Source organism: Oncorhynchus kisutch, linkage group LG25 (genome assembly GCF_002021735.2).
Source record: "Oncorhynchus kisutch isolate 150728-3 linkage group LG25, Okis_V2, whole genome shotgun sequence".
In the NCBI taxonomy this organism is placed as follows: Eukaryota; Metazoa; Chordata; class Actinopteri; order Salmoniformes; family Salmonidae; genus Oncorhynchus; species Oncorhynchus kisutch.
The window spans coordinates 23,406,652-23,431,665 of NC_034198.2; the positions used below are offsets into that span (position 1 = coordinate 23,406,652).

General features: G+C 40.9%; 1 long non-coding RNA gene across 1 annotated transcript; it reads right to left on the reverse strand.

The window, feature by feature from the left end:
- Positions 1 to 9,159: 9,159 nt before the first annotated feature.
- LOC109870537 (uncharacterized) lies at positions 9,160 to 16,844 on the reverse strand. Its single transcript, XR_002252177.2, has 3 exons — positions 16,733 to 16,844; positions 10,876 to 11,145; positions 9,160 to 10,312 (listed from the first exon to the last, which is right to left on the reverse strand). It is a non-coding gene; the product is annotated as an uncharacterized LOC109870537 (long non-coding RNA).
- Positions 16,845 to 25,014: the final 8,170 nt, after the last annotated feature.

Sequence of the window (25,014 nt, forward strand, 5' to 3'; positions counted from 1 at the left end):
GATATGCTGATAAAATCTAGGGAGCCTTATTTTCAGATTAACCTTGTTAAAATCCCCAGCTACAATGAATGCAGCCTCAGGATATGTGGTTTCCAGTTTACATAGAGTCCAATTAAGTTTATTCAGGGCCATCAATGTGTCTGCTTGGGTGGGGATATATACGGCTGTGATTATAATCGAAGAGAATTCTCTTGGTAGATAATGTGGTCGACATTTGCTTGTAAGGATTTCTAGGTCAGGTGAGCAAAAGGACTTGAGTTCCTGTATGTTGTTATGATCACACCACGTCTTGTTAATCATAAGGCATATCCCCCCCTTCTTCTTACCAGAGAGATGTTTGTTTATGTCGGCGTGATGCCGTGAAGAAATTAGGTGGCTGTACCGACTCCGATAGCGTGTCTCAAGAGAGCCACTTTTCCGTGAAACAAAGAACGTTACAGTCTCTGATGTCTCTGGCAGGTAATCCGTCCTCGGATTTCATCTACCTTGTTGTCAAGAGACTTTGACGTTAGCGAGTAGTAAACTCGGGAGCGGTTTGCGACCTTTTTCCCTGCTTTTCTTCAGCAGGGACAGGGAAGATGGTTAAAATTGATGGGAAGATGGATGGAGCCAAATACAGGACCATTCTGGAAGAAAACCTGATGGAGTCTGCAAAAGACCTGAGACTGGGACGGAGATTTGTCTTCCAACAAGACAATGATCCAAAATATAAAGCAAAATCTACAATGGAATGGTTCAAAAATAAACATATCCAGGTGTTAGAATGAAGTCTACGATCAGCTCCCTATCAGCTCCTTTGTTTTGTAGTGGTCAAAAGGTTTTTGGCAATCTAAAGATACAGTACTGTATTATGTATGGAGGATTTACAGTACCATTCTAAATACAGCAATTTTCCCACAATGCATGACAATTTATAGTATGCAGCAGTAAAACATTTCAGTTTTTTATGATTGATGATACCTAAAATTACTGTGTAAATGACAGATTTTTGTTACAGTGCAAAGTGTGAGATATTCCTAACACTAATCTGAATGAAAGGCATGGTAAGTAAGATCAGTTTCTAATGACTAAATGGCTGGGCCACACAACAACATTCAGAGACTTGTCCCAAAGCCACTCCTGCTTTGTCTTGAGGTCCTGAGCACTCTGCAGCAGGTTTTCATCAAGGATCTCGCTGTATATTGCTCCGTTCATCTTTCCCTTGTCTCCCAGTCCCTGCTGCTGAAAAACATCCCCTCAGCATGATGTTGACCCCACCATGCTTCACCGTAGGAATGGTGCCAGGTTTCCTCCAGACGTGACTTTTGGCATTCAGGCCGAAGAGTTCAATCTTGGTTTCATCAGACCAGAGAATCTTCTTTCTCATGGTCTGAGAGGCCTTTAGGTGCCTTTTGTCAAACTCCAAAAGTGCTGTCATGTGCCCATCTACGGAGCCTGACCAGAAGACCGCTTCTTCTGCCCCTCCTGCGGCGCCGTTGTTTTGGGTCGCCGGCTGGGATCCGATCCATTGTCCTATGTGGTGGACCAAACAGAGGATCCGCTTCGGGAAAGTCGTATTCCTGGTCGTAATGTTGGTAAGTTGACGTTGCTCTTATATCCAATAGTTCCTCCCGGCTGTATGTAATAAAACTTCAGATTTCCTGGGGTAACAATGTAAGAAATAACACATAAAAAAAATAAAATACTGCATAGTTTCCTGAGAATGCGAAGCGAGCTGGCCATCTCTGTCGGCACAGGATGTGGGTTACATCCAGTGGACTAATATCTAACAATTCACAACAATACTCACAAATATAAAAGTTAAATAGTGGAATTAAGAAATATATAAATATTAGGACGAGCAATGTCGGAGTGGCATTCATGCAATAGAATAGAATACAGTACATACAGTGCCTTGCGAAAGTATTCGGCCCCCTTGAACTTTGCGACCTTTTGCCACATTTCAGGCTTCAAACATAAAGATATAAAACTGTAATTTTTTGTGAAGAATCAACAACAAGTGGGACACAATCATGAAGTGGAACGACATTTATTGGATATTTCAAACTTTTTTAACAAATCAAAAACTGAAAAATTGGGCGTGCAAAATTATTCAGCCCCTTTACTTTCAGTGCAGCAAACTCTCTCCAGAAGTTCAGTGAGGATCTCTGAATGATCCAATGTTGACCTAAATGACTAATGATGATAAATACAATCCACCTGTGTGTAATCAAGTCTCCGTATAAATGCACCTGCACTGTGATAGTCTCAGAGGTCCGTTAAAAGCGCAGAGAGCATCATGAAGAACAAGGAACACACCAGGCAGGTCCGAGATACTGTTGTGAAGAAGTTTAAAGCCGGATTTGGATACAAAAAGATTTCCCAAGCTTTAAACAACCCAAGGAGCACTGTGCAAGCGATAATATTGAAATGGAAGGAGTATCAGACCACTGCAAATCTATCAAGACCTGGCCGTCCCTCTAAACTTTCAGTCTTCTCCTCATAAGGAGAAGACTGATCAGAGATGCAGCCAAGAGGCCCATGATCACTCTGGATGAACTGCAGAGATCTACAGCTGAGGTGGGAGACTCTGTCCATAGGACAACAATCAGTCGTATATTGCACAAATCTGGCCTTTATGGAAGAGTGGCAAGAAGAAAGCCATTTCTTAAAGATATCCATAAAAAGTGTTGTTTAAAGTTTGCCACAAGCCACCTGGGAGACACACCAAACATGTGGAAGAAGGTGCTCTGGTCAGATGAAACCAAAATTGAACTTTTTGGCAACAATGCAAAACGTTATGTTTGGCGTAAAAGCAACACAGCTCATCACCCTGAACACACCATCTCCACTGTCAAACATGGTGGTGGCAGCATCATGGTTTGGGCCTGCTTTTCTTCAGCAGGGACAGGGAAGATGGTTAAAATTGATGGGAAGATGGATGGAGCCAAATACAGGACCATTCTGGAAGAAAACCTGATGGAGTCTGCAAAAGACCTGAGACTGGGACGGAGATTTGTCTTCCAACAAGACAATGATCCAAAATATAAAGCAAAATCTACAATGGAATGGTTCAAAAATAAACATATCCAGGTGTTAGAATGAAGTCTACGATCAGCTCCCTATCAGCTCCTTTGTTTTGTAGTGTTCAAAAGGTTTTTGGCAATCTAAAGATACAGTACTGTATTATGTATGGAGGATTTACAGTACCATTCTAAATACAGCAATTTTCCCACAATGCATGACAATTTATAGTATGCAGCAGTAAAACATTTCAGTTTTTTATGATTGATGATACCTAAAATTACTGTGTAAATGACAGATTTTTGTTACAGTGCAAAGTGTGAGATATTCCTAACACTAATCTGAATGAAAGGCATGGTAAGTAAGATCAGTTTCTAATGACTAAATGGCTGGGCCACACAACAACATTCAGAGACTTGTCCCAAAGCCACTCCTGCTTTGTCTTGAGGTCCTGAGCACTCTGCAGCAGGTTTTCATCAAGGATCTCGCTGTATATTGCTCCGTTCATCTTTCCCTTGTCTCCCAGTCCCTGCTGCTGAAAAACATCCCCTCAGCATGATGTTGACCCCACCATGCTTCACCGTAGGAATGGTGCCAGGTTTCCTCCAGACGTGACTTTTGGCATTCAGGCCGAAGAGTTCAATCTTGGTTTCATCAGACCAGAGAATCTTCTTTCTCATGGTCTGAGAGGCCTTTAGGTGCCTTTTGTCAAACTCCAAAAGTGCTGTCATGTGCCTTTTACTGAGGAGCGGCTTCCGTCTGGCCACTCTACCATAACGGCCTGATTGGTGGAGTGCTGCAGAGCTGGATGTCTTTCTGGAAGGTTCTCCCATCTCCACAGAAGAGCTCTGGAGCTCTGTCAAAGTGACCATCGGGTTCTTGGTCACCTCCCTTGTCCATGGCCCTTCTCCCCCGATTGCTCAGTTTGGCCGGGCGACCTGCTCTAGGAAGAATCTTTGTGGTTCAAAACTTCTTCCATTTAAGAATGTTGGAGGCCATAGTGTTCTTGGGGACCTTCAATTCTGCAAACATTTTTTCATAGCCTTGTCCAGATCTTTGCCTCGACACAATCCTGTCTTGGAGTTCTACAGACAATTTCTTCTACCTTATGGCTTGGTTTTTGATCTGACATGCAGTGTCAACTGTGGGACCTTATATAGACAGGTCTGTGCTTTTCTAAATCATGTGAAATCAATTGAAATTACCACAGATGGACTCCAATCAAGGTAGAAACATCTCAAGGATGATTAAAACAGAATGCAAAGGAGCTCAATTTCGAGTCTCAAAACAAAGGGTCTGAGTACTTATGTAAGTAAAACATTAGTGTTTTATTTTTAATAAATTTGCAAAAATGTCAACAAAAACTGTTTTCTCTTTGTCATTATGGGGTATTGTGTGTATATTGATATGTTTAAAAAATATATATTTAATCCATTTTCAAATAAGGCTGTAACCTAACCAGTGATGGAAAAAGTACTCAATTGTCATACTTGAGTAAAAGTAAATATACCTTAATAGAAAATGACTCAAGTAAAAGTGAAAGTCACCCAGTAAAATACCACTTGAGTAAAAGTCTAAAAGTATTTGGTTTGAAATATACTTAATTTCTAAAAGTTTTAAAAAGATTTCCAGGGGCACACACCAACATAATTGACAAACTAAGCATATGTGTTTAGTGAGTCCGCCAGATCAAAGGCAGTAGGGATGACCAGGGATGTTCTCTTGATAAGTGTGTGAATCAGACTATTTTCCTGTCAAAATGTAACGAGTACATTTCGGTGTCAGGGAAAATGTATGGAGTAAAAAGTACATTATTTTCTTTGGGAATGCAGTGAAGTAAAAGTAAAACTTGGCAAAAATATAAATAGTAAAGTAAAGTACAGATACCCCAAAAAACGACATAAGTATTATTTTAAAGTATATTTACTTTAAATTATATTTATTTATTTATATCCACAATTAGTTCGGTTCAGTGGTGTAAAGTACTTAAGTAAAAATACTTTAAAATACTACTTAGCATTTTCAAGTATTTTACTAAAGTACTTTACACCACTGAACCTAACAAATTGTGGAAAAGGGGAAGTGGTCTGAATACGTTCTAAATGCACAGTCTCAAACTTAATTTCTTCTCTCTTTCTCTCCCTCTCAGTCTTAAGCACCCACCCTCCTCTCCTCTCCCTCCCTGTCGGTTTTGTGTGCCACTGTGCAGGCATTGCAGTACAGGGGTGACATTTCAAGCAGACAGATTAGGCCTCTCTCCAATTAATTTTGCTTTCCTTCCCCCGTTAAATACACAATCAAGCAAAGGCAAAATGTCAGCGAAACAAATGAGGAGACGCCATGCAGCTGACAATTACCACCAAACACCTCAGAAATGCCAATATGTTAAAGCTGGAGGAGACTACAGGATGAATGAAGGGACAAACCAGACCTGGGTTCAAATACTGTTTGAAATAATTTAAATACTGTTAGCGTTTGCTCTAGTCTGACTGGAGTGCCAGATGGGCGGCATTTGCACTTTTGCAACAATTCTAATGGTTCCATTGCACCAGTCAAACTCAATCTAGCCCAAATAAAGTTTTTGAAATGGTTTCTAATAGTATTTGAACCAAGGTCTGGGACAAACATCATTGTTTAGGGTTGTTGGTTACTGCCGAGGCTGGCCTTACACTTAAACTTTAGTATTCACTTTTAAACCACCCCAAGACATGTGAGAAGGACAGAAGGACAGAAGATAGATGGGGAAGAAGGCCAAGTGTTTGTATAAGGTGTCTAGGGAACCTGAGACACCTGCTCCTCCATCTCACACAGATTAAACCCCAGGCTTTAGTTCCTAAAAATGGTTCTGCATGCAGAAGAGTCTGTCGTTTACTTTTTTGTGTGAAAATATAGGCCTATTTTATCTAACATCAACAGACAAATAAATGTATTTACCCTTTTCAATGAACTCAATGCATTGGCATTCATTTGCCAAGGATCCCCTTCAAACCCTCCAAATCCAATTTGGAGGAAAGGAATTATGGACAATTGCTTCTGAGTCAATACGGCATGCATGTTTCCATAAACCCTCAACCACACCCACGATCACATTGACTCATTAACTTTTAAATGCAGCTGCTTGATGGAGGGCTGGCTGGGCTGGCTGGGAATGTCTTGGAAGAGCAAACACCCACACTGTCTGCCCATATGGAAACCAATGGCCTGCGACAGGTGCCTGCTAAACGGCTCAAATTGGCAGACGTATCCATCCAGAAATGGATGGACCAGTTACAAGCTCATACTGGGAGTGTGGTGGCTGAGTCCTACATGGGGTTGGTGGGGGAGGAGGGGGAAGTTGGGACCAGTCCAGAGTAGAGTGGACCATGACATTGGTAAATTTATAAAGCCTTGGGAGAGGGAATGATTACTAACGTTAGTAGGTGACTGGTTATTAGTCTCTGGATCAGCTTGGAAATATGGCGCAGGCAGATGACATCAGAGAGAATATAAAAAACATTTGGAGACAGACCTCCCATAGGTGAACAAAGCCAAACCCACAGGGACGAGCAGAGATTTCAAGCTGTTTACATTGGAAAGTGATTCCTCAAATGCGAACACGCTCCCAGAATAGTACCGATCCCACTGCCAAGTCAATCGTTTGCTTTCCCCTTGCTGTCCGCCATCTCCTCTGCACAAACACACATGCACAGGCATGCACTTTATGCACGCACTGCAGAGATGGACAGTATTTCTGTTATATATTTGAAATATGTATTTGAATTACTTCTGTGTATTATGTATGTTGTGTTACAATGGGCTGAACTACACTCCAATGTATTTTGTAGATACACTTTATATACAAAAGTATGTGGACATCCCTTCAAATTAGTGGATTAGTCTATTTCAGCCACACCCGTTGCTGACAGGTGTATAAAATCGAGCACACAGCCATGCAATCGACATAGACAAACATTGGCAGTAGAATGGCCTTACTGAAGAGCTCAGTGACATTCAACGTGTCACCATCCTAGGGTGCCACCTTTCCAACAAGTCAGTTCGTAACATTTCTTCCCTGCTAGAGCTGCCACGGTCAACTGTAAGTGCTGTCTCTGTCCTCCAGCCATCAGCCTTGCTGCCACATTACTGCTTCTCGAGCACCAGACCCAGTCCCAGTCCCAGTCCCAACACCAGAACACCAGAGAGGGACCAAACATCAGACCCTCGCCTGGAGAGAGCAGGCAAAAGGAGAGTGCCACTACTGACCTCTGGGTCTAGGGCTTTCTTGTGTGTCTGCTTGCTTCTCAGGTTGTCCTTCATATAGGTAGGCAAGTGACTAGGTAACAGGGTAGATAAAAGACTGTGTGTGTGTGTGTGTGTGTCCAGTGTTCATAGCCATGGTTGTCAACTGCACCGCAGAAGTGGAACGTGAATCACAGAAAATAGATGTGGTGGCAGCTGCAGAGAAGTACTTGAAATTCCGAGATTTTACTGCTAAAGAGTTACAGGGGGTGTTGAATGGTAGTGTTCTGTCCTCCCAGGCCGTATGCATTGTGTATTATTAGATAGGGTTAAAATAGTGGAATGTTTATTTTACATTTTTATGGGAGTTAATAGTTGGCAGGGAAATGTTTTCCTTTTCCATTTCCCCCTTTTGGTATCATCAAGTCAAATCAAATCAAATGTATTTATATAGCCCTTCGGACATCAGCTGATATCTCAAAGTGCTGTACAGAAACCCAGCCTAAAACCCCAAACAGCAAGCAATGCAGGTGTTGAAGCACGTTGGCTAGGAAAAACTCCCTAGAAAGGCCAAAACCTAGGAAGAAACCTAGAGAGGAACCAGGCTATGTGGGGTGGCCAGTCCTCTTCTGGCTGTGCCGAAGAGTATAGTGGATTGTACAGTAGGTGGTGGCGTGCACCTCTAACGTTTGTTTGCAGACGACCATAATACCACAATACCATAGAAGAAGAAGAAGAAATCATCATACTGAGTGCAGGTTGTGGATATCCTCCCTCTGGCTGGATTTCCGTAGGAATTACTAATCACTTCACAAATCAATGTATTGTGACTTGTCGGTCTGCTGTGGCCTATGAGCCAGGTCTTTCAGACCACAATTATTATTTTTAGCTTTATTTAACTAGATAAGTCAGTTAAGAACAAAGTCTTATTTTAAGTGACGGCCTAGGAACAGTGGGTTAACTGCCTTGTTCAGAATGACAGATTTGACCTTGTCAGTTTAGGGAGCTCTAACCACTAGGCTACCTGTGCTCTAACCACTAGGCTACCTGCCGCCAACCATGTCAAGGATAACTAGACCATAACTGAAGGATTATAAAATCTATAGTATGTGGTCATAAAATGTTTACTTCTAAATTATATACATTTCCCAAGGCCGTCACTTGGTGAGTGCTTCAGGACTAGAAATTATTGAATGCAACAATCATGTCTCTGTCACTAACAAACACATTCACGGGTGGGTATCTCACATGAACTCAAAAGGCATGCTGGCTAATATGCAAATAAGGCTTTACACCCTACAGTGTTATAACAACAACCCCAGTGTTTAGTGTTTAAAACCTAAACGCCTTGTGTTGACTAAACCTGTTCATGTGTTTAAAAAGTGTAACAGCAAATAAACATGTCCTGGGGTTAATAATCTAAACACTGTGACATGTTTTCATTGAAATGTTCAATACCTTAACGTGTTTGACAGAAAGGTGTTAAGTTATGTGTTCAGATCCTAAACACTTGGTTTTACAGTGTAAGTGCTCAGAGACATATCTGAACTTTCCTACTCCTCCATGTGGTTATTATCCTCCACAAATGTCAAAACCTGAATGTCTGTGGTGGAAGGAGCCAGTCAGTCTTCTCTGGACTGTTCTCTGCAGCAGGTTGTGTGTGTGCAAATATTTGAGTATAGGAGCTGTTCTCTTTGAAGCTTTGCCCGTGTTTGCAAGTATCAGGGAAAAATAGGGATCATTTTTTAAATAATAATGTATAATTTTTTTGTTTTTGCTCAATCTGATTGGGTGGGCCTTGCAGGGCCTTGTTCCCCTAAGGAGGCTGAGGCTGAAAGAGCTGTTCCTGAAAGAGTTGATTCTTTCCCCTCTGTTCCTTTTGTCTTTTAGTCTTATCAGTGATGCTGTTCTTCAACACTTTAAGTGTGTATAGATCTGCCTCTGATGGTTTGGTATATGAGGGTAGAGGGGAGTCACATGATGACACACATAGAAAAAAAGGTTTGCATCACCATGGATGTGGACAGATACATTCTTTTTTCAACATCTAATACATTGATAACTGGTAAGAGCTACAGTACATACAGTGTACATTGCTGTGTAGTTAAGTGCTTCTATTCCTCCATCGTTTCCAAGTTTATTACCACAGGCAATCCACCATTACTGCTCTGCAATCACAGACTTGTGATAAATAAATTTGATTTGATTTGATTTGTGTTGGCACTCTCAACCACAGAAATGGCTGTGAGTCATACAACTATTTTCATACAACTCTTTTCAACACTAGCTTGGTAGGTTTTGTGTCTCTCCCCTCCTGTCCAGTCTGTCAGGGGATTTGGTTAAATCTGTCACTATGATCTCCCTCCCCTCTGACTAGATGCAATGCTGTTAATAACATCCCTTCAGAAAGTAGAGCCCAGGAACATTCACTGCCACCACTGTCCCTTCTCTCCCCTCCCTCTCTCCTGTCTCCCTCTCCTCTCTTCTCCTTGTTCTATTCTCTTCTCGTCTCTTCTCCTCTTCTCGTCTCTTCTCCTTCCAATTAAAGGTGTACTGTCAAGTTGTGCCTTTCCCACCATTCACTAGCAGTTAGAAGCTGGTAAAGTTCCCTACTACATTACTTTGATTTTCATGTAGTATTTTCACTCTGGGGTGGAATGTGAAGTGTTCCCACTGCCAATGTGATAGTTAAGAATAAAACATTTCCACTTGTTGAAAGTGTTTTTTTTATCACCGAATGGAATAGCCAAATAGTATCCAAAGTACCGTATGACAAACACTAAGAAATATTTGGAGAAAATACAGAAAATATATAGTTTACAGAACACTGCACAGTGGAGAATGTACAGTAGCTGACAATACTTTACACAATTATATCTAAGGACAATAAAGAGTATGAAAGGTTCATTTTGTTTCAGTTCCGTATTGTTTGTGTTGATGGTGGTTGAGATTCCAAGGAAAACATGAGAGGAGAAATGTATTCCTTTTGAATACATTAAATAAGAGTATGTCAAAACATTGATGTGTTTCTCTCTCTGTGGTCTAGGAGAATAGATCAAATGGTTGTCCTTTGAGAAAAGATGGTTGGACTCTGTAAAAGATAAGAACCAAATGTCAAATCCACCTTCTGAAAAGTAAGAGAATGAATGCACATTCTTATAGCTGCTACTAGTGGCGTAATGGACATTAAGTGGTGTGAGTTGAGTGAAAAGTAGACAGCTTGCCTTTACATTGGATGGGAATGACATTGTAGTCTGTCTTTAGTTCAGATGGAATAAATAATAGCATGTGGGTGGACTTTCATCAACACAATTTAAAACACATTTTCACTTTTGTCTGTCAAGGTCTGTCAAGCTTTTTTCAGATATAAATCACAGCATGTACCCAATAAATTGTTCCTTTCTTCGTTTCAAGGTGGGAAACATACCATGGATAGAAGGGGCAATAGACGGACAGTTCTACACATTATACATTTACAATTGTTACTGAGTTGACTATCCTGACAAAATAAAGACGAACCTAATTTAATTAAACTTCTTGATATTTTTCTTAGGTTCCCCATTAGCTGTTGAAAAAGCAGCACCTATTCTTCCTGGGGTTCACACAAAACATATATCATAAGAAAATACAGAACACTAATGGACAAGAACTTACATGTCCACATGCCAATGCACATGCCACACATTGCGATGACCTGGGAGATGTGTAGTGCACGGCCACACTCGGGACTCATGACACAGTTCCTGGTCCTGATGCAGCACTTCTTACAGCCGTTCTCTCCTGAGTCAGAGCCTGAGCGGTGTTTGTCTGAGTCTGTGTTGGGTTGTCTCTTCTCTGGTTGGGACTGTGTGGTGTCTGGGTGCTTCTCTTGCCAATCAAAGTCACTGACTCCTTTTCCCATGATGAACAGAATGCAGAGGCTCACTGAAGGATGAGGAAAAAGAAAGCTGGTTGAACAAAATGGAAGAGGTAGATTTTCTTCTGGTGTCTGGAGAAAGAGCAAGGGTAGAGAGGTGATATGTGAGTTTTATCATTTCACTGATTCAATGTAAGAAAGAGGGAATAAGAGAGCTTTCAAGTTTAGTGATTCACTATAGTTAATTAACTAACTCTTGTCAAATATTAACGTGGAAAGAAATCTGCCAGAATATCAAGGAGGAGTATAAAATGGAGAATGTGAGCTACCCGTACTCTCTGAAAAGAGACAGACTTCCAAGCGTTACTGGGTATGACGTTGTGTTAAATACAATAGGTGACTTAAATTATCATTGTCACACTGGTGATCAAATGAGAGCCTTGTCCAAAAAGACCACAGGAGCCACATCATAACACTGCCATTTGTGTTTTTATGAGTTTACAATGAGCAGCTAATACTGTTTTATACAGTGTGACTCAACTTCTGGTCGTTGCATCCAGTTGACCGTTTTGCAACCATTTTCCCTCTCACCGCTGATTTGCATACTTAATACACCAGTGACATTCCTGACTAAGTCACTAAACCACATGTGAAACTATTATGTCACTGGAAGGAATTCCTGTGAGTGGTGGCATTTCTTTGTTTAAGTTACTATGCCTCAGGGTATGAGACAGGAGGAGCAGGTTGTGGAGGTGACGACAACAGAACACGCTGAAGAACAATAACAGCACCTTTTAACTGGGAGGGTTTTGCACAGAGTTGAATACAACGTATACACCTAACACAATACATTATTTCATCCCATATATCAAGTCTTTAGGAATGCATATAGGGGGTCTAAGGTAATGTGTTACCTATAAATCTGTTAATGCAAAGATTATAAGAAAAACTCTCACACTGAACCTCCAAAATTAAGAGTGCCATCAACCATCAGCACCTTATCTTCTTAAGTCCCATTGTTCAAGATCCATTTGACAGATTGACAATACTAATGAATACATCCTCTTTGTTTTACCTGTCGTAAGCAATTCCTTTCCGCTGATATTAACAGACATTACAGTTTTTTTCAATTGCTAACATATATTGGTCAAAACTGAAGTCACATTGTCAAAACTCTTCACACAGTCAGCGAAACAGTGTATGTGGACCAAACTGTGAACAATTTTTCATTGTTTTCACACAAAATGCATTCAATGACTACGTTCTCCGAACTCTTTTCTCATTCATAGTCCACCACCTGAAAAATTATATATTTGCAGCACGTTTTCAAATGCTAACACACTGTTTCCAAAATTGTTAAAAACACATTCAATACAGAATGATAGAAAATGTCATGCATTTCTGCAGTAATCAGATTGAAACATCTAGAAAATCCAGCAGAATATTTAATCATTCCTAACACAGCTGATTGCAATTTAAGCTGAAAGCCTATCCAAGTGTCCTGTTTTTAGTCTCGTTACCAAACAGACAAAAGAGGACGGCTTCAGAATGATTTAGTTTGGAAACATGGATCAAGGAAGACAGGTTGGTGGGGAAAGAAGAGTGTCAGGGAGAGGGAGAATGCGTGGAGGACAAAGGAGAGGAAGACCAAGAGCGGTGGTCTCTGATGAGACAAGGGCCACAATTATTGACCATGTTGTAAACCATGGTCTCTTTTTGAGAGAGGTCAGTTTAAGGGTGCAACCAAATCTGCAGCGTTCAACAGTTGCATCAATAGTACACATTTTCCGGCAAACCAAGTTGTAACAAGGTGAGATGTGCATCGTTCAATGATAATTGAACTACATATTACAGTAAAATACAGCATGTTCACATTTTTACATGTACTGACATTTTGAAATATATTGATTGTTTTGTGTTTTTCAGTAGGATCCAAAGGTTGCCTCCCACAGGAGGGAGAGACACAATATTATCAGATGTGCAGGAAATTGCCATTGTTGACATGGTAATTGGCAATAATGCAATAAAACTGCAGGAAATTTGGGACAGAATGCTGACAGATAGCACTTCTGGGAATGTGAATATGGTGAGCACAACGACAATTGCCAGAGTCCTAGAGAAACATAAAATAAGGATGATGCAGTTGTACAGTGTACTCTTTGAGAGAAACGGTGAACGTGTGAAAGAACTCTAGTATGAATATGTCCAGGTAAGATATCTGTTCAATAACCAAACCAGGGATTGTGACCAAATAACCCCTATTACTAGCCTGTTCAACCTCTCTTTCATATCGTCTGAGATTCCCAAAGATTGGAAAGCAGCCACGGTCATCCCCTTCTTCAAAGGGGGAGACACTCTAGACCCAAACTCTTATAGACCTATATCCATCCTGCCCTACTGTTCTAAAATCTTCGAAAGCCAAGTTAACAGACAGATCACCGACCATTTTGAATCCCTCCGTACCTTCTCCACAATACTATCCGGTTTCCGAGCTGGTCACCGGTATACCTCAGCCACGCTAAATGGTAACATAATCGCCATCGATAAAAGACAGTACTGTGCAGCCGTCTTCATCGACCTGGCCAAGGCTTTTGACTCTGTCAATCACTGCATTCTTATCGGCAGACTCAAAAGCCTTGGTTTCTTAAATGACTGCCTTGCCTGGTTCACCAACTACTTCTCAGATAGAGTTCAGTGTGTCAAATCGGAGGGCCGGTTTTCCAGACCTCTGGCAGTCTCTTTTGGCGGGCCACAGGGTTCAATTCTCGGGCCGACTCTCTTCTCTTTATACATCAATGATGTCACTCTTGCTGCTGGTGATTCTCTCCTGGTAAACTCTCCTTCCAGACTCATATTAAATCTAGAATCGGCGTCCTATTTCTCAACAAAGCGTCCTTCACTCATGCTGCCAAACATACCCTCGTAAAACTGACTATCCCTTGACTTCGGGGATGTAATTTACAACACTCTACTCAGCAAACTGGATGCAGTCTATCACAGTGCCATCCGTTTTGTCACCAAAGCCCCGTATACCACCCACCGCTGCAACCTGCATGCCCTCGTTGGCTGGCCCTCGCTACATATTCGTTGCCAAACCCACTGGCTCCAGGTCAGCTAAGTATTTGCTAGGTAAAGCCCCGCCTTATTTTAGCTCACTGGTCATCATAGCAACACCCACCCATTAGCACGAGTTCCAGCAGGTATATTTCAATGATCATCCCCAAAGCCAATACCTCCCTTGGCCGCCTTTCCTTCCAGTTCTCTGCTGCCAATGACTGGAACTAATTGCAAAAATCACTGAAGCTGGATACTTATATCTCCCTCTCTTGCTTTAAGCATCAGCTGTCAGAGCAGCTTACCGATTGCTGCAACTGTACACAGCCCATCTGTAAATAGCACACCCAACTACCTCATCCTCATATTGTAATATATATATTTTTTTTTTTTTGCTCTTTTGCACCCCAGTATCTCTACTTGCACATCATCATCTGCACATCTATCACTCCAGTGTTAATGCTAAATTGTATTGATTTCGCCTCTATTGCCTTTACCTCCCTAATCTTACCTCATTTGCACACACTGTATATAGATTTTTCTATTGTGTTATTGACTGTACGTTTGTTTAACTCTGTTGTTTTTGTTGCACTGCTTTGCTTTATCTTGGCCAGGTCGCAGTTGTAAATGAGAACTTGTTCTCAAATGGCCTACCTGGTTAAATAAAGGTAAAATAAAAAACAGGGTACATACACAGCTATGCATAATGTAAGTACTGTAAAACTGTGGATTTACTGTATTTTAGAGAGTAATGGAGATGGAAGCCAGGCAAACTGCACATACATTCATCTTTGTGGATGAAGCTGGATTCAACCTGGTACAAACATGCCAAAGGGGAAGAAATGTGATTGGACAGAGAGCAACCGTGGATGTCCCAGGCCAGAGAGGAGGTAACATCACAATGTGTGCACACCCTCCAATGATGGTTTGATGTTACACAAACCACTCATTGGCCCCTACAATACAGATGCTCATTTATTTTCTGGATGACCTACATAATCGACTTGTGCCAGCGGAGGAGAGAGGGGCAATAAACTCCCCTGTCTTCGTTGTTGTGTGGGATAATGTGTCATCCCACCACTCTGCTGCAGTCGCAGACTGGTTTGCTGCACATCCCAGGATGTCAGTACTATTCCTGCCTCCATACTCCCCCTTCCTAAACCCCTTCGAAGAGTTTTCCCTCTGCTTGGAGGTGGAAGGTTTATGACCACCATCCACATGACCAGATGTCTTTACTGGACACCATGAATGTAGGGTGTGGAGACACTTCTCCTGAAGACTGCCAGGGTGGGGAGACACTTCTCCTGAAGACTGCCAGGGTGTGGAGACACTTCTCATGAAGATTGCCAGGGTGTGGAGATACTTCTCCTGAAGACTGCCAGGGTGTGGAGACACTTCTCCTTAAGACTTCCAGGGTGTGGAGACACTTCTCCTGAAGAATTCCAGGGTGTGGAGACACTTCTCCTGAAGACTGCCAGGGTGTGGAGACACTTCTCCTGAAGACTGCCAGGGTGTGGATACACTTCTCCTGAAGACAGCCAGGGTGTGGAGACACTTCTCCTGAAGACTGCCAGGGTGTGGAGACACTTCTCCTGAAGACTGCCAGGGTGTGGAGAGACTTCTCCTGAAGTCTGCCAGGGTGTGGAGAGACTTCTCCTGAAGTCTGCCAGGGTTGGATTAGACATTCCAGAAGACACTTTCCAAGATGAGAACTTGTGGCCAAATGCAAGAGAAATGGAGAACTAAATGGAGAACTAGAACCCCCACAGTACTGTACAGTATGAGGGATTATACAATATAGTTTTTTAAATTATTATTATTGTAGCCCTGGAATTTCAGGAGTTTGTTTTTGTGTGAACTTTTTATTTTTCACAAGCAAATGACTATATGCAAAGATATAGAAATAATAATGGCGTTTGAAGCAAATTGCTGCATTTCAGGTTCATTCTTGTTACATATACTTTAGTACGGTCAAGAAAGTGAAAAGGTGTTATTCTTATTCCATAATGAAATACTGATTTTATGTGAAAAATCATTCAAACTTTAAAGAGAAAAGTTCATATTTTATGTAATGCTCCCTGTTGGTGTTTTTTTTAGGTCAGTGTGTTATGAGTGACAATGTATGCTGTCTGAGTGAGAATTGTTGCCAGTGTTCTGGTCGAACGAGATTATTTTGAGACATGTATGAAGTGTTTTGGTGGTTTGAATAAGTTTTGGAGGTGAGATTTGGCCAAGATGCATGTTGGTAATGCAGACTGTGAAGATTTTTGAAAAGTGGTTTCAGTATTGACCCATGATTGTTAGCAATTGAAAAAAAAAACTAAGTGACAACCTTGATGCCAGAGTAACATAGCATCACCATCGTTTAGAGCTCTGCAATTCTTATCAATGACAGCAAACACGATGGCTTGCATCTGGCGAGGGACACTGGCATTTGGAGTGTACCTCTCTGTCTCCTCCCTCCCTCTTTAAATCCCATTGGTATTTCATCATAAACAAAGAAATTCCATTATAGTCCTCAATTACAGTAGTGTATGAGACATGGGAGAAAGGAAGAGAGAGAGAAGAGACAGAAGAGAGAAAAAGGTGTAATGTTCTTACCTTCTTGGTTTTGAAATCCTCTTCTCTCTTCAGTGTGTTCTATCCTTGTTGGAGCTTGGACAGTGTATAAGGAAACTGGAGAGTAACAGCAGTGTGTGTGTGTGTGTCTGACTCACATTCACAAGACAGTTGGGTTTTACCTGTTTGACTAAATGTTACCACCTGACACCATTTGCGTCAGAGAACTATCTTTATTATTTTAGCTCCTGCATTGACTGAACACTATTGAACAGAAAATACTCCGTAGAACAATCCAGGGTGACAGCATGTTTTGGTGTTAAAGTGAGTCTTTGAGTTTGTCATCATGAATATTTTTTCTGGTTCTTTTTGACACAATGAAGAAGTCACTGAAATGAAAGTAGGCCTATTATCTTGCAAATGAATACATTTTACTGGAGCACAATTACATTAATGTCTGTTTATGAAATCACATGTTTTTCTCCTTCGTAACCATCTCGACCAAACAGTTGCAGAAGGACATTTAATCAGAGCAGACTCAGCAAAAGATAATCAAATCCAATGAAACAATTACATCACGATCATTCAATTATACATCATATTCCATTACAAGACAAACAATGATTAATCAAAGAGAACACTTTATTGAAACAATTAAAACAAAACTATGAAACCCTATCATTTATTCTGACAAAGTTAGTAAATGCTTTCTTCTAACAATAGAAAAACAGGGCTCACTTGAAAAATGGATGTCAATCTCTATGACTTCCCTGGTAACCATCTTCTTAATAAGAATAACAAAGCTGGCAAGTTGGCATTGCATTTACTAACTTTGTCAGAATAAATTATAGGGTTTCATAGTTTTGTTTTAATTGTTTCAATAAAGTAGAATAAGGCTGTAACGTAACAAAATGTGGGAGAAGTCATAGAGTCAGAATACTTTTGAAATGGAGTGTATATACAGTACCAGTCAAAAGTTTGGACACCTACTCATTCCAGTGTTTTTCTTTATTTGAACTATTTTCTACATTGTATAATAATAGTAAAGACATCAAAACTATGAAATAACAGATATGTAATTATGTAGTAACCAAAAAAGTGTTAACCTCACTAGGGTATGTGGGATACTAGTGTCCCACCTGGCCAACGTTCAGTGAAATTGCAGAGGGCCAAATTCAAAAACAGAAATATTATAAAAATTCTGAAAACATACAAGTATTATATATAGGTTTAAAGATTAACTTCTTGTGAATCCAACCACGGTGTCAGATTTCAAAAAGGCTTTACGGCGAAAGCATACCTTACGATTATTTGAGAACATCGCCCAGCAGACAAATCATTACAAACTGTAACCAACCAAGTAGAAGAGTTACACTGAAAGTCAGAAATAGAGATAAAATTAATCACTTACCTTTGAAGATCTTCATATGGATGCACTCTGAAGACATTCATTTACTCAATAAATGTATGTTTTGTTTGATAAAGTCTCTCTTTATATCCAAAAACCTACGTTTTGTTCGCACCTTTTCTTCAGCAATCCAGAGGCTCAAACGCAGTCACAACAGGCAGACCAAAAAATCTAAATTGTATCCATAAATTTCATAGAAACATGTCAAACGATGTTTATATTCAATCCTCAGGTTGTTTTTAGCCTAAATAATTTATACAATTTCAAACGGACAATAACGTTGTCAACATAAATGGTAAACAAGAAAGGCACTCTCTCGGTCACGCACATGAAAAAGCTCTGTGACACTTTAGGGTCCAGTCATTCAGACTGCACTTACTCCCTCATTTTTCAGAATACAAGCCTGAAACAATTTCTAAAGACTGTTGACATCTAGTGGAAGGAATAGGAACTGCAATTTGAGTCCTATGTCAATGGATACTGTAATGGCATTGAAAAGAAAACTACAAAACTTTAAAAGATCCTACATCCTAGATGGATTTTTTTTCAGGTTTTTGCCTGCCAAATCAGTTCTTTTATCTTCTCATGACTCTCAAACCCGCATGCCGGAGCGTAACCATAGCCTCAAACTAATTAGCACAACGCAGCGGACATAAATCTTCCTAGAAAATTTTCCTATTCATGAAAATCACAAATGAAATATATTGAGACACAGCTTAGCCTTTTGTTAATCACACTGTCATCTCAGATTTTCAAAATATGCTTTACAGCCAACACTAGACAAGCATTTGTGTAAGTTTATCATGGCATAATGCTATGGCTAGGCTCTGCTACCAGCAGGCAACATTTTCACGAAAATAAGAAAAGCAATCAAATTAAATAATTTACCTTTGAAGAACTTCGGATGTTTTCACTCAGGAGACTCCCAGTTAGATAGCAAATGTTCCTTTTTTCCCAAAATATTATTTTTGTAGGCGAAATAGCTCCGTTTGTTCTTCACGTTTGGCTGAGAAATCGACCGGAAAATGCAGTCACTACAACGCCAAACCTTTTTCCAAATTAGCTCCATAATATCGACAGAAACATGGCAAACGTTGTTTAGAATCAATACTCAAGGTGTTTTTCACATATCTATTTGATAATATATCCGTCGGCTCAATTGGTTTCTCATAAGAAGTGATTGGAAAAATGGCTACTTGGGTACTTTACGCTAGATTTTCTGCGGGAGCCATCATGTGACCACTTGCTAAATGTGGTCCCTCACGGCTATTCTTCAACATAAATGCGTAAAAAGACGTCACAATGCTGTAGACACCTTGGGGAATACGTAGAAAACGTAAGCTCATTCGTAGCTCATTCACAGCCATATAAGGAGTCATTGGCATGAGGCGGTTTCAAAAAATGTGGCACTTCCTGATTGGATTTTTATCTGGGTTTCGCCTGTTACATCAGTTCTGTTGCACTCACAGACAATGTCTTTGCAGTTTTGGAAACGTAAAAGCTGTCAATTATATGCATAGTCGAGCATCTTTTCGTGACAAAATATCTTGTTTTTCATCCAAAAATTCAAATATTGCCCCCTAGTCGCAAGAAGTTAAATTGCAAGTGCCTATCCAAGAAAGCTCAAGGTCATTGGCCACAGATAAAATGACGTTAAATCATGTTATATCTACCGTAGCTTTGATTGGACTGATAATGTCAACATTATACTTTCAAAATCTTAGCTAGAAATCTAGACAAGCAGTCATCATCATGAATCAAGTCGACATTCTACTGGCAAATCCTTTTCAAGCCTTGTCATTTGAAGAGAAATGATAGATAAAACTTATCAGTGCTCATCGACCATTGGACATGAACATTAGACAACAAGTTGGAATTCGCAAATTCTACAATGAGTGGTTTGGAAGGAATCAATGGCTAACTACAAGCGTTTCAAAGTAATCACTAGCCTGCTATTCAGTGAAGTGGGTGTGTGGTCCAAGTCTGGGTTTAAGGGTCTCTTTTCTAATGGTAAATATTCAACACCATGGGCCAGAAAAGGTTGAATACATTGGGCATGCTGTTTATCCAGCATGATTTCTGCGGTGTTCAAAACAACGGGAAAATCTCAGACTTCAGTGAGTTCAACTAGGAACTCTGAATAAAACAAGCTCTGACAGGGAAAATAAGGTTTGGCCTGTCATCGAAGTCGGTAACCCGGGCCTCTTTCTTGAGCTCCAACCTGAAGATCACTGACGTCATGATTTAATCTTGTTTCTTTCCATGTTCGACTTTGATGACAAAATTTGCCCTAAAGAAGGACCTGTTCAAGTGAGCACAGCACAAGAAGGTGAGTCCAAAAAGATATTGTATGCTGCTGCATAAATTATGTGACACACCAGGGAGATATGTATACAGTAGCTAAGAAAGTAATACTAAGTGTATGTTGTGTAGTACGCTGTTAGTAGCCCATGTGCCTCACCCTAATAATTTGGTCCCTTTCCCACTCATACTGTTCTGACTTGGTGGTGCACATGTAGCCTATAGCTTGTTTTAGAGAAATGTCATCATTGAATATTGTAAGAAGTTTCATTGTCTGTTTATATGCCCCCTTTTATTTATCCTACATTTCTGACTTGGTGTACAGGGAGAATACTGTATGAACGGCCCTGAATTCTGTTGCTGTACATTTCAAAAGTGCTGAATAAATAGTTATATTGACTACGTCCATTCTAGCTAGTTCATTAATGTCTTTATCGAAATTACGGATTGCCTCTTAACCACTCGTTGTCCCCTTATGGCATAGTTTGAACATCTCAATTGTCAGAAGAAAAAATACTTGAGTCTGTCTTATGTAGCAAAATTTGAACGTTTTTTTTTGCATTGGATAAAAGCAGACACGGAGCTACAAAATGGTATATCATACACTGCAGTTGAGGAACAATGGGAAAGTAATTCTGCTTTGAAAGTTGATAAACTTGTAACCCCACTTTTGAGAAAATGGCACTTTAATGTTTTGGCACACCTACTGGAGGGCTGTTCTTTGACTACACCCATTCAACATTTGTCACGCCCTGACCTGAGAGAGCCTTTTTATGTCTCTATTTTGGTTTGGTCAGGGTGTGATTTGGGTGGGCATTCTATGTGTTGTTTTCTATGTTTTGGCCGGGTATGGTTCTCAATCAGGGACAGGTCTCTATCATTGTCTCTGATTGGGAATCATACTTAGGTAGCCCTTTTCCCTCATTTCAGTGTGGGTAGTTATCAATGTTAGTGGCACTATAGCCCTGTAAGCTTCACGGTTGTTTTTTCGTTTGTTGGCGACATTTACTCAAATAAAAAGAAAATGTACGCTCACAACGCTGCACTTTGGTCTAATTCTTTCGACGGCTGTGACAGCATTGTTCACACCCTCTTAAGCCAGCCCCACCCATCTCTTTAAGGATTCACATATGACGTCATGTGCTAAACAGTGAGTAGTGTAGTAAAGATTAAGACTAAGAGGTAAAAGTAGTAGTCTATAATAAGGAAACATTCCAGGTAAACAGAAAGTGTCCAGATACAAATATTTTATAAATATTAGTGACACACTTGTCTAAATTGACGGGTCATGTGAAAAAATGATATAACCCTCAGCCACATCTTGCTAAGTGAATGGGTCTCTGCAGGTGTAAACAGTACAGCCAAAGGCTTACTTGCATAGTAGCAATATCAAAAATAGATAGTGTCAATATAAAGAAAAATAAATAAATAAGTGTAAATGCCATTAGAGAAAGAACAAAATAATAAGCAGTATGTACAAGAACAATAACAATATCATTATCAGGAATCAAAGTAAGACCCAAGTTCAGACTGTGTGAGGGTAACAATGTTTATTGTAACAACAGGGGCAGGCAAACAACAGGTCAAGGCAGGCAGGGGTCAATAATCCAGATTAGAGGCCAAGGTACAGGACTGCAGGCAGGCTCAGGGTCAGGTTAGGTAGAGGTCAGTCATCCAGATTAGAGGACAAGGTACAGGGCTGCAGGCAGGCTCAGGTCAGGCAGAGGTCGGTAATCCGGAGGTGGAGCAAAGGTACAGGATGGCAGGCAGGCTCAGGGACAGGCAGAGAGGTCAGGCGGGCGGGTACATGGTCAGGTCAGGCTCGGGTCAAAACCAGGAGGATGAGAAAAAGAGAGACTGGGGAAGAACAGGAGCTTAGACAAAACGCTGGTTGACTTGAACAAACAAAACGAACTGGCACAGACAGACAGAAAACACAGGTATAAATACCCAGGGGATAAGAGGGGAAGATGGGCGACACCTGGAGGGGGGGTGGAGAAGAGCACAAGAACAGGTGAAACAAATCAGGACGTGACAATCAGTGATAGATGAGGTAGTTATGTGCATACAATCAGGGGTAAAGTGGATGAGCAGCAGGATAAAAAAATAAATAGTAGCAGCAATGTATGGCGTGTGTGTTATGAGAGAGTCATGTGAATAGAGGCACTGCAGATAGGGCTGATGACTGGGAACTCGCCCACAGTGATGAACTGGTCCGTCCGAACCACGCATGAACAAGGGAATCTATATTCGGAGAGCCTGTTTCTGTCCTGCCCTTGACTTTGGTGCAAGTCATGTGATGTTCATAGCCTCTTCATTGTAATACAAGCTTGTCTAGCTGTGTCATGTCCAGGTGGTGCTTGTACAGGCAGACCATCTATGGGAGGAAGGATGTCAGCATTGCGCAGCAGCTGAAATCTGGTTTCGAACGCTACTTGGAGACAACAACATCAGGCTCCAGAGCATCGAAGCTGAGAAACAGGAAATAACGAAGACATTTCATCCTTGCATAACATCAGTTCACCTCCCAAGATAAGAAGAATAACCTTATACAATGCAATTAAAATTATATTCAGCTGAAGTGCTGGTACTGCTTGATCTGTGGCAGCGGCCTGAAGTACAGAGTCAGGTGTTGTTAATACCCATAGCTTCCTACCAGCACCGTACCATCCTCCAGTCCAACCAGATGCAGGATGTTGACCCCTGTCACAGTGCTGTCCTTCACAACATCAGCAATCTCAGACAAAGTCTTCACTCTGGTCTTTCTGAAGCACTGCTTGATAAGGCCGACGCACCAGTGGTGGAAAACTGTTGTTGTGTTTTGTGTGTTTGTTCATCGCCATGGTCGTTATACACTCTTTTTAATAGGAGTGACTCGAGGAACCCTGTAGATCCTCAAGGGAACCATTACACATCAAAGGGTTCATATTTGCAACTTTGATTAGTTTAGGGGTTCTTGGAGGAACCTTTATTGCTTCAATGATGCAAAGGAGGGTTCTAGCAGCAGAAGGGTTCTGCTATACAGAAACTTTATTTAGTAGTTCTTTATAGAACCTTAGTAACAGGTTATTTATAGAACCATGAATGTTCCATTTAGCACCTTATGAGCATGGTTCTTTAAAAAAACATTTTTAAAAAAGGGTTCTGTATAGCACCAAAAAGGGATCCGCTATGGTTACAAGCCTAAGGACCCTTATTTGGCACTATGTAGAGGCATATGTTTTTAGTGTGTAGGTGGTGATCTAAGCCAACACCTCATAATTATCATCATAAATAAACATCATTAACCGTCACAAGAAGAACACAAGAAGTGATATAATATAATTGGCTTGACAGCCAATGTTGCATTATTCAACATTGCTATTTAAATAGTACTTAAACAGGAATGGGTAATTATTTGCAAGCTATCCCAATATGTCATCACTGAAAACCACATATCTTCTTCTGAGTCTTGCAGCGCAACAAATTCAATGGCTAAATAAATTTTAAGTGCTCCGCACCCGCCAGCAAAAAGGTTCCTCTAGGAACCCTTTGCATCATTGAAGCAATAAAGGTTCCTCTAGGAACCCTTTGCATCATTGAAGCAATAAAGGTTCCTCCAAGAACCCCTAAACTAATCAAAGTTGCAAATATGAACCCTTTGATGTGTAATGGTTCCCTTGAGGATCTACAGGGTTCCTCGAGTCACTCCTATTAAAAAGAGTGTATAACGACCATGGCGATGAACAAACACACAAAACAACTGTTTCTGCAGGTTAAAGACGCTCAGCCTGTCCTCAGTGAATGAAGTATTTTACAGAAATAGGTGTTTTGGAAAACAATTTCTCAAATATATCACCATAGTGAAGTGTGTGTGTGTGTGTGTGTGTGTTTGTGCGAGGGTGTATGTGTGTGTGTGTGTGTGTGTGTGTGTGTGTGTGTGTGTGTGTGTGTGTGTGTGTGTGTGTGTGTGTGTGTGTGTGTGTGTGTGTGTGTCCCTCCTAATGACCAAGTTGATCATAATAAGGCTGAACTGAAAATAGTTTAGGTCATTTGTTTTCATTGCTGTGGGATAATGAAAGAGTACTTTGTTATTTGCTGCATTGATTGAATGCAAAATGTAACTTTTAATTGGAGATAAATCCTCCGGGTTTAAATGTGTGTATGTGCATACGTGTATGCATGTTTGTATTTATATGTGCATGTGTGCGCGTGTGTGTATGTGCATACGTGTATGCATGTTTGTATTTATATGTGCATGTGTGCGCGTGTGTGTATGTGCGTGTCTGACTGTGTGCGAGTGTGACCACTCACGCATGCGTTCATGCAGTGTGTGTATGAAAGTTTGACAGTGCGTGTAAACTGCAATCTATGAGGTTCACAGTGGGGTGCAGCAGACACTCACAGTGCGGGGGGCTGTGTTGCGAGACGTGTGCAGAGAGGTTAATGATGAGCACAGGGATGGAGACTGTTCATGAGACATCTCCTCCCTTCCCCCTCCCCGCCACAGTGCTCCACCCCAGGCCGCTGTTAGCCCCGAGCCTGCACCACAGATCAGCCCTGTGTGGGGGCCTTGCACTGCCGGCGTGCCTCTTCCATCCCTCCCTCTCCACCACGCTCATTTCTCACACCAAGC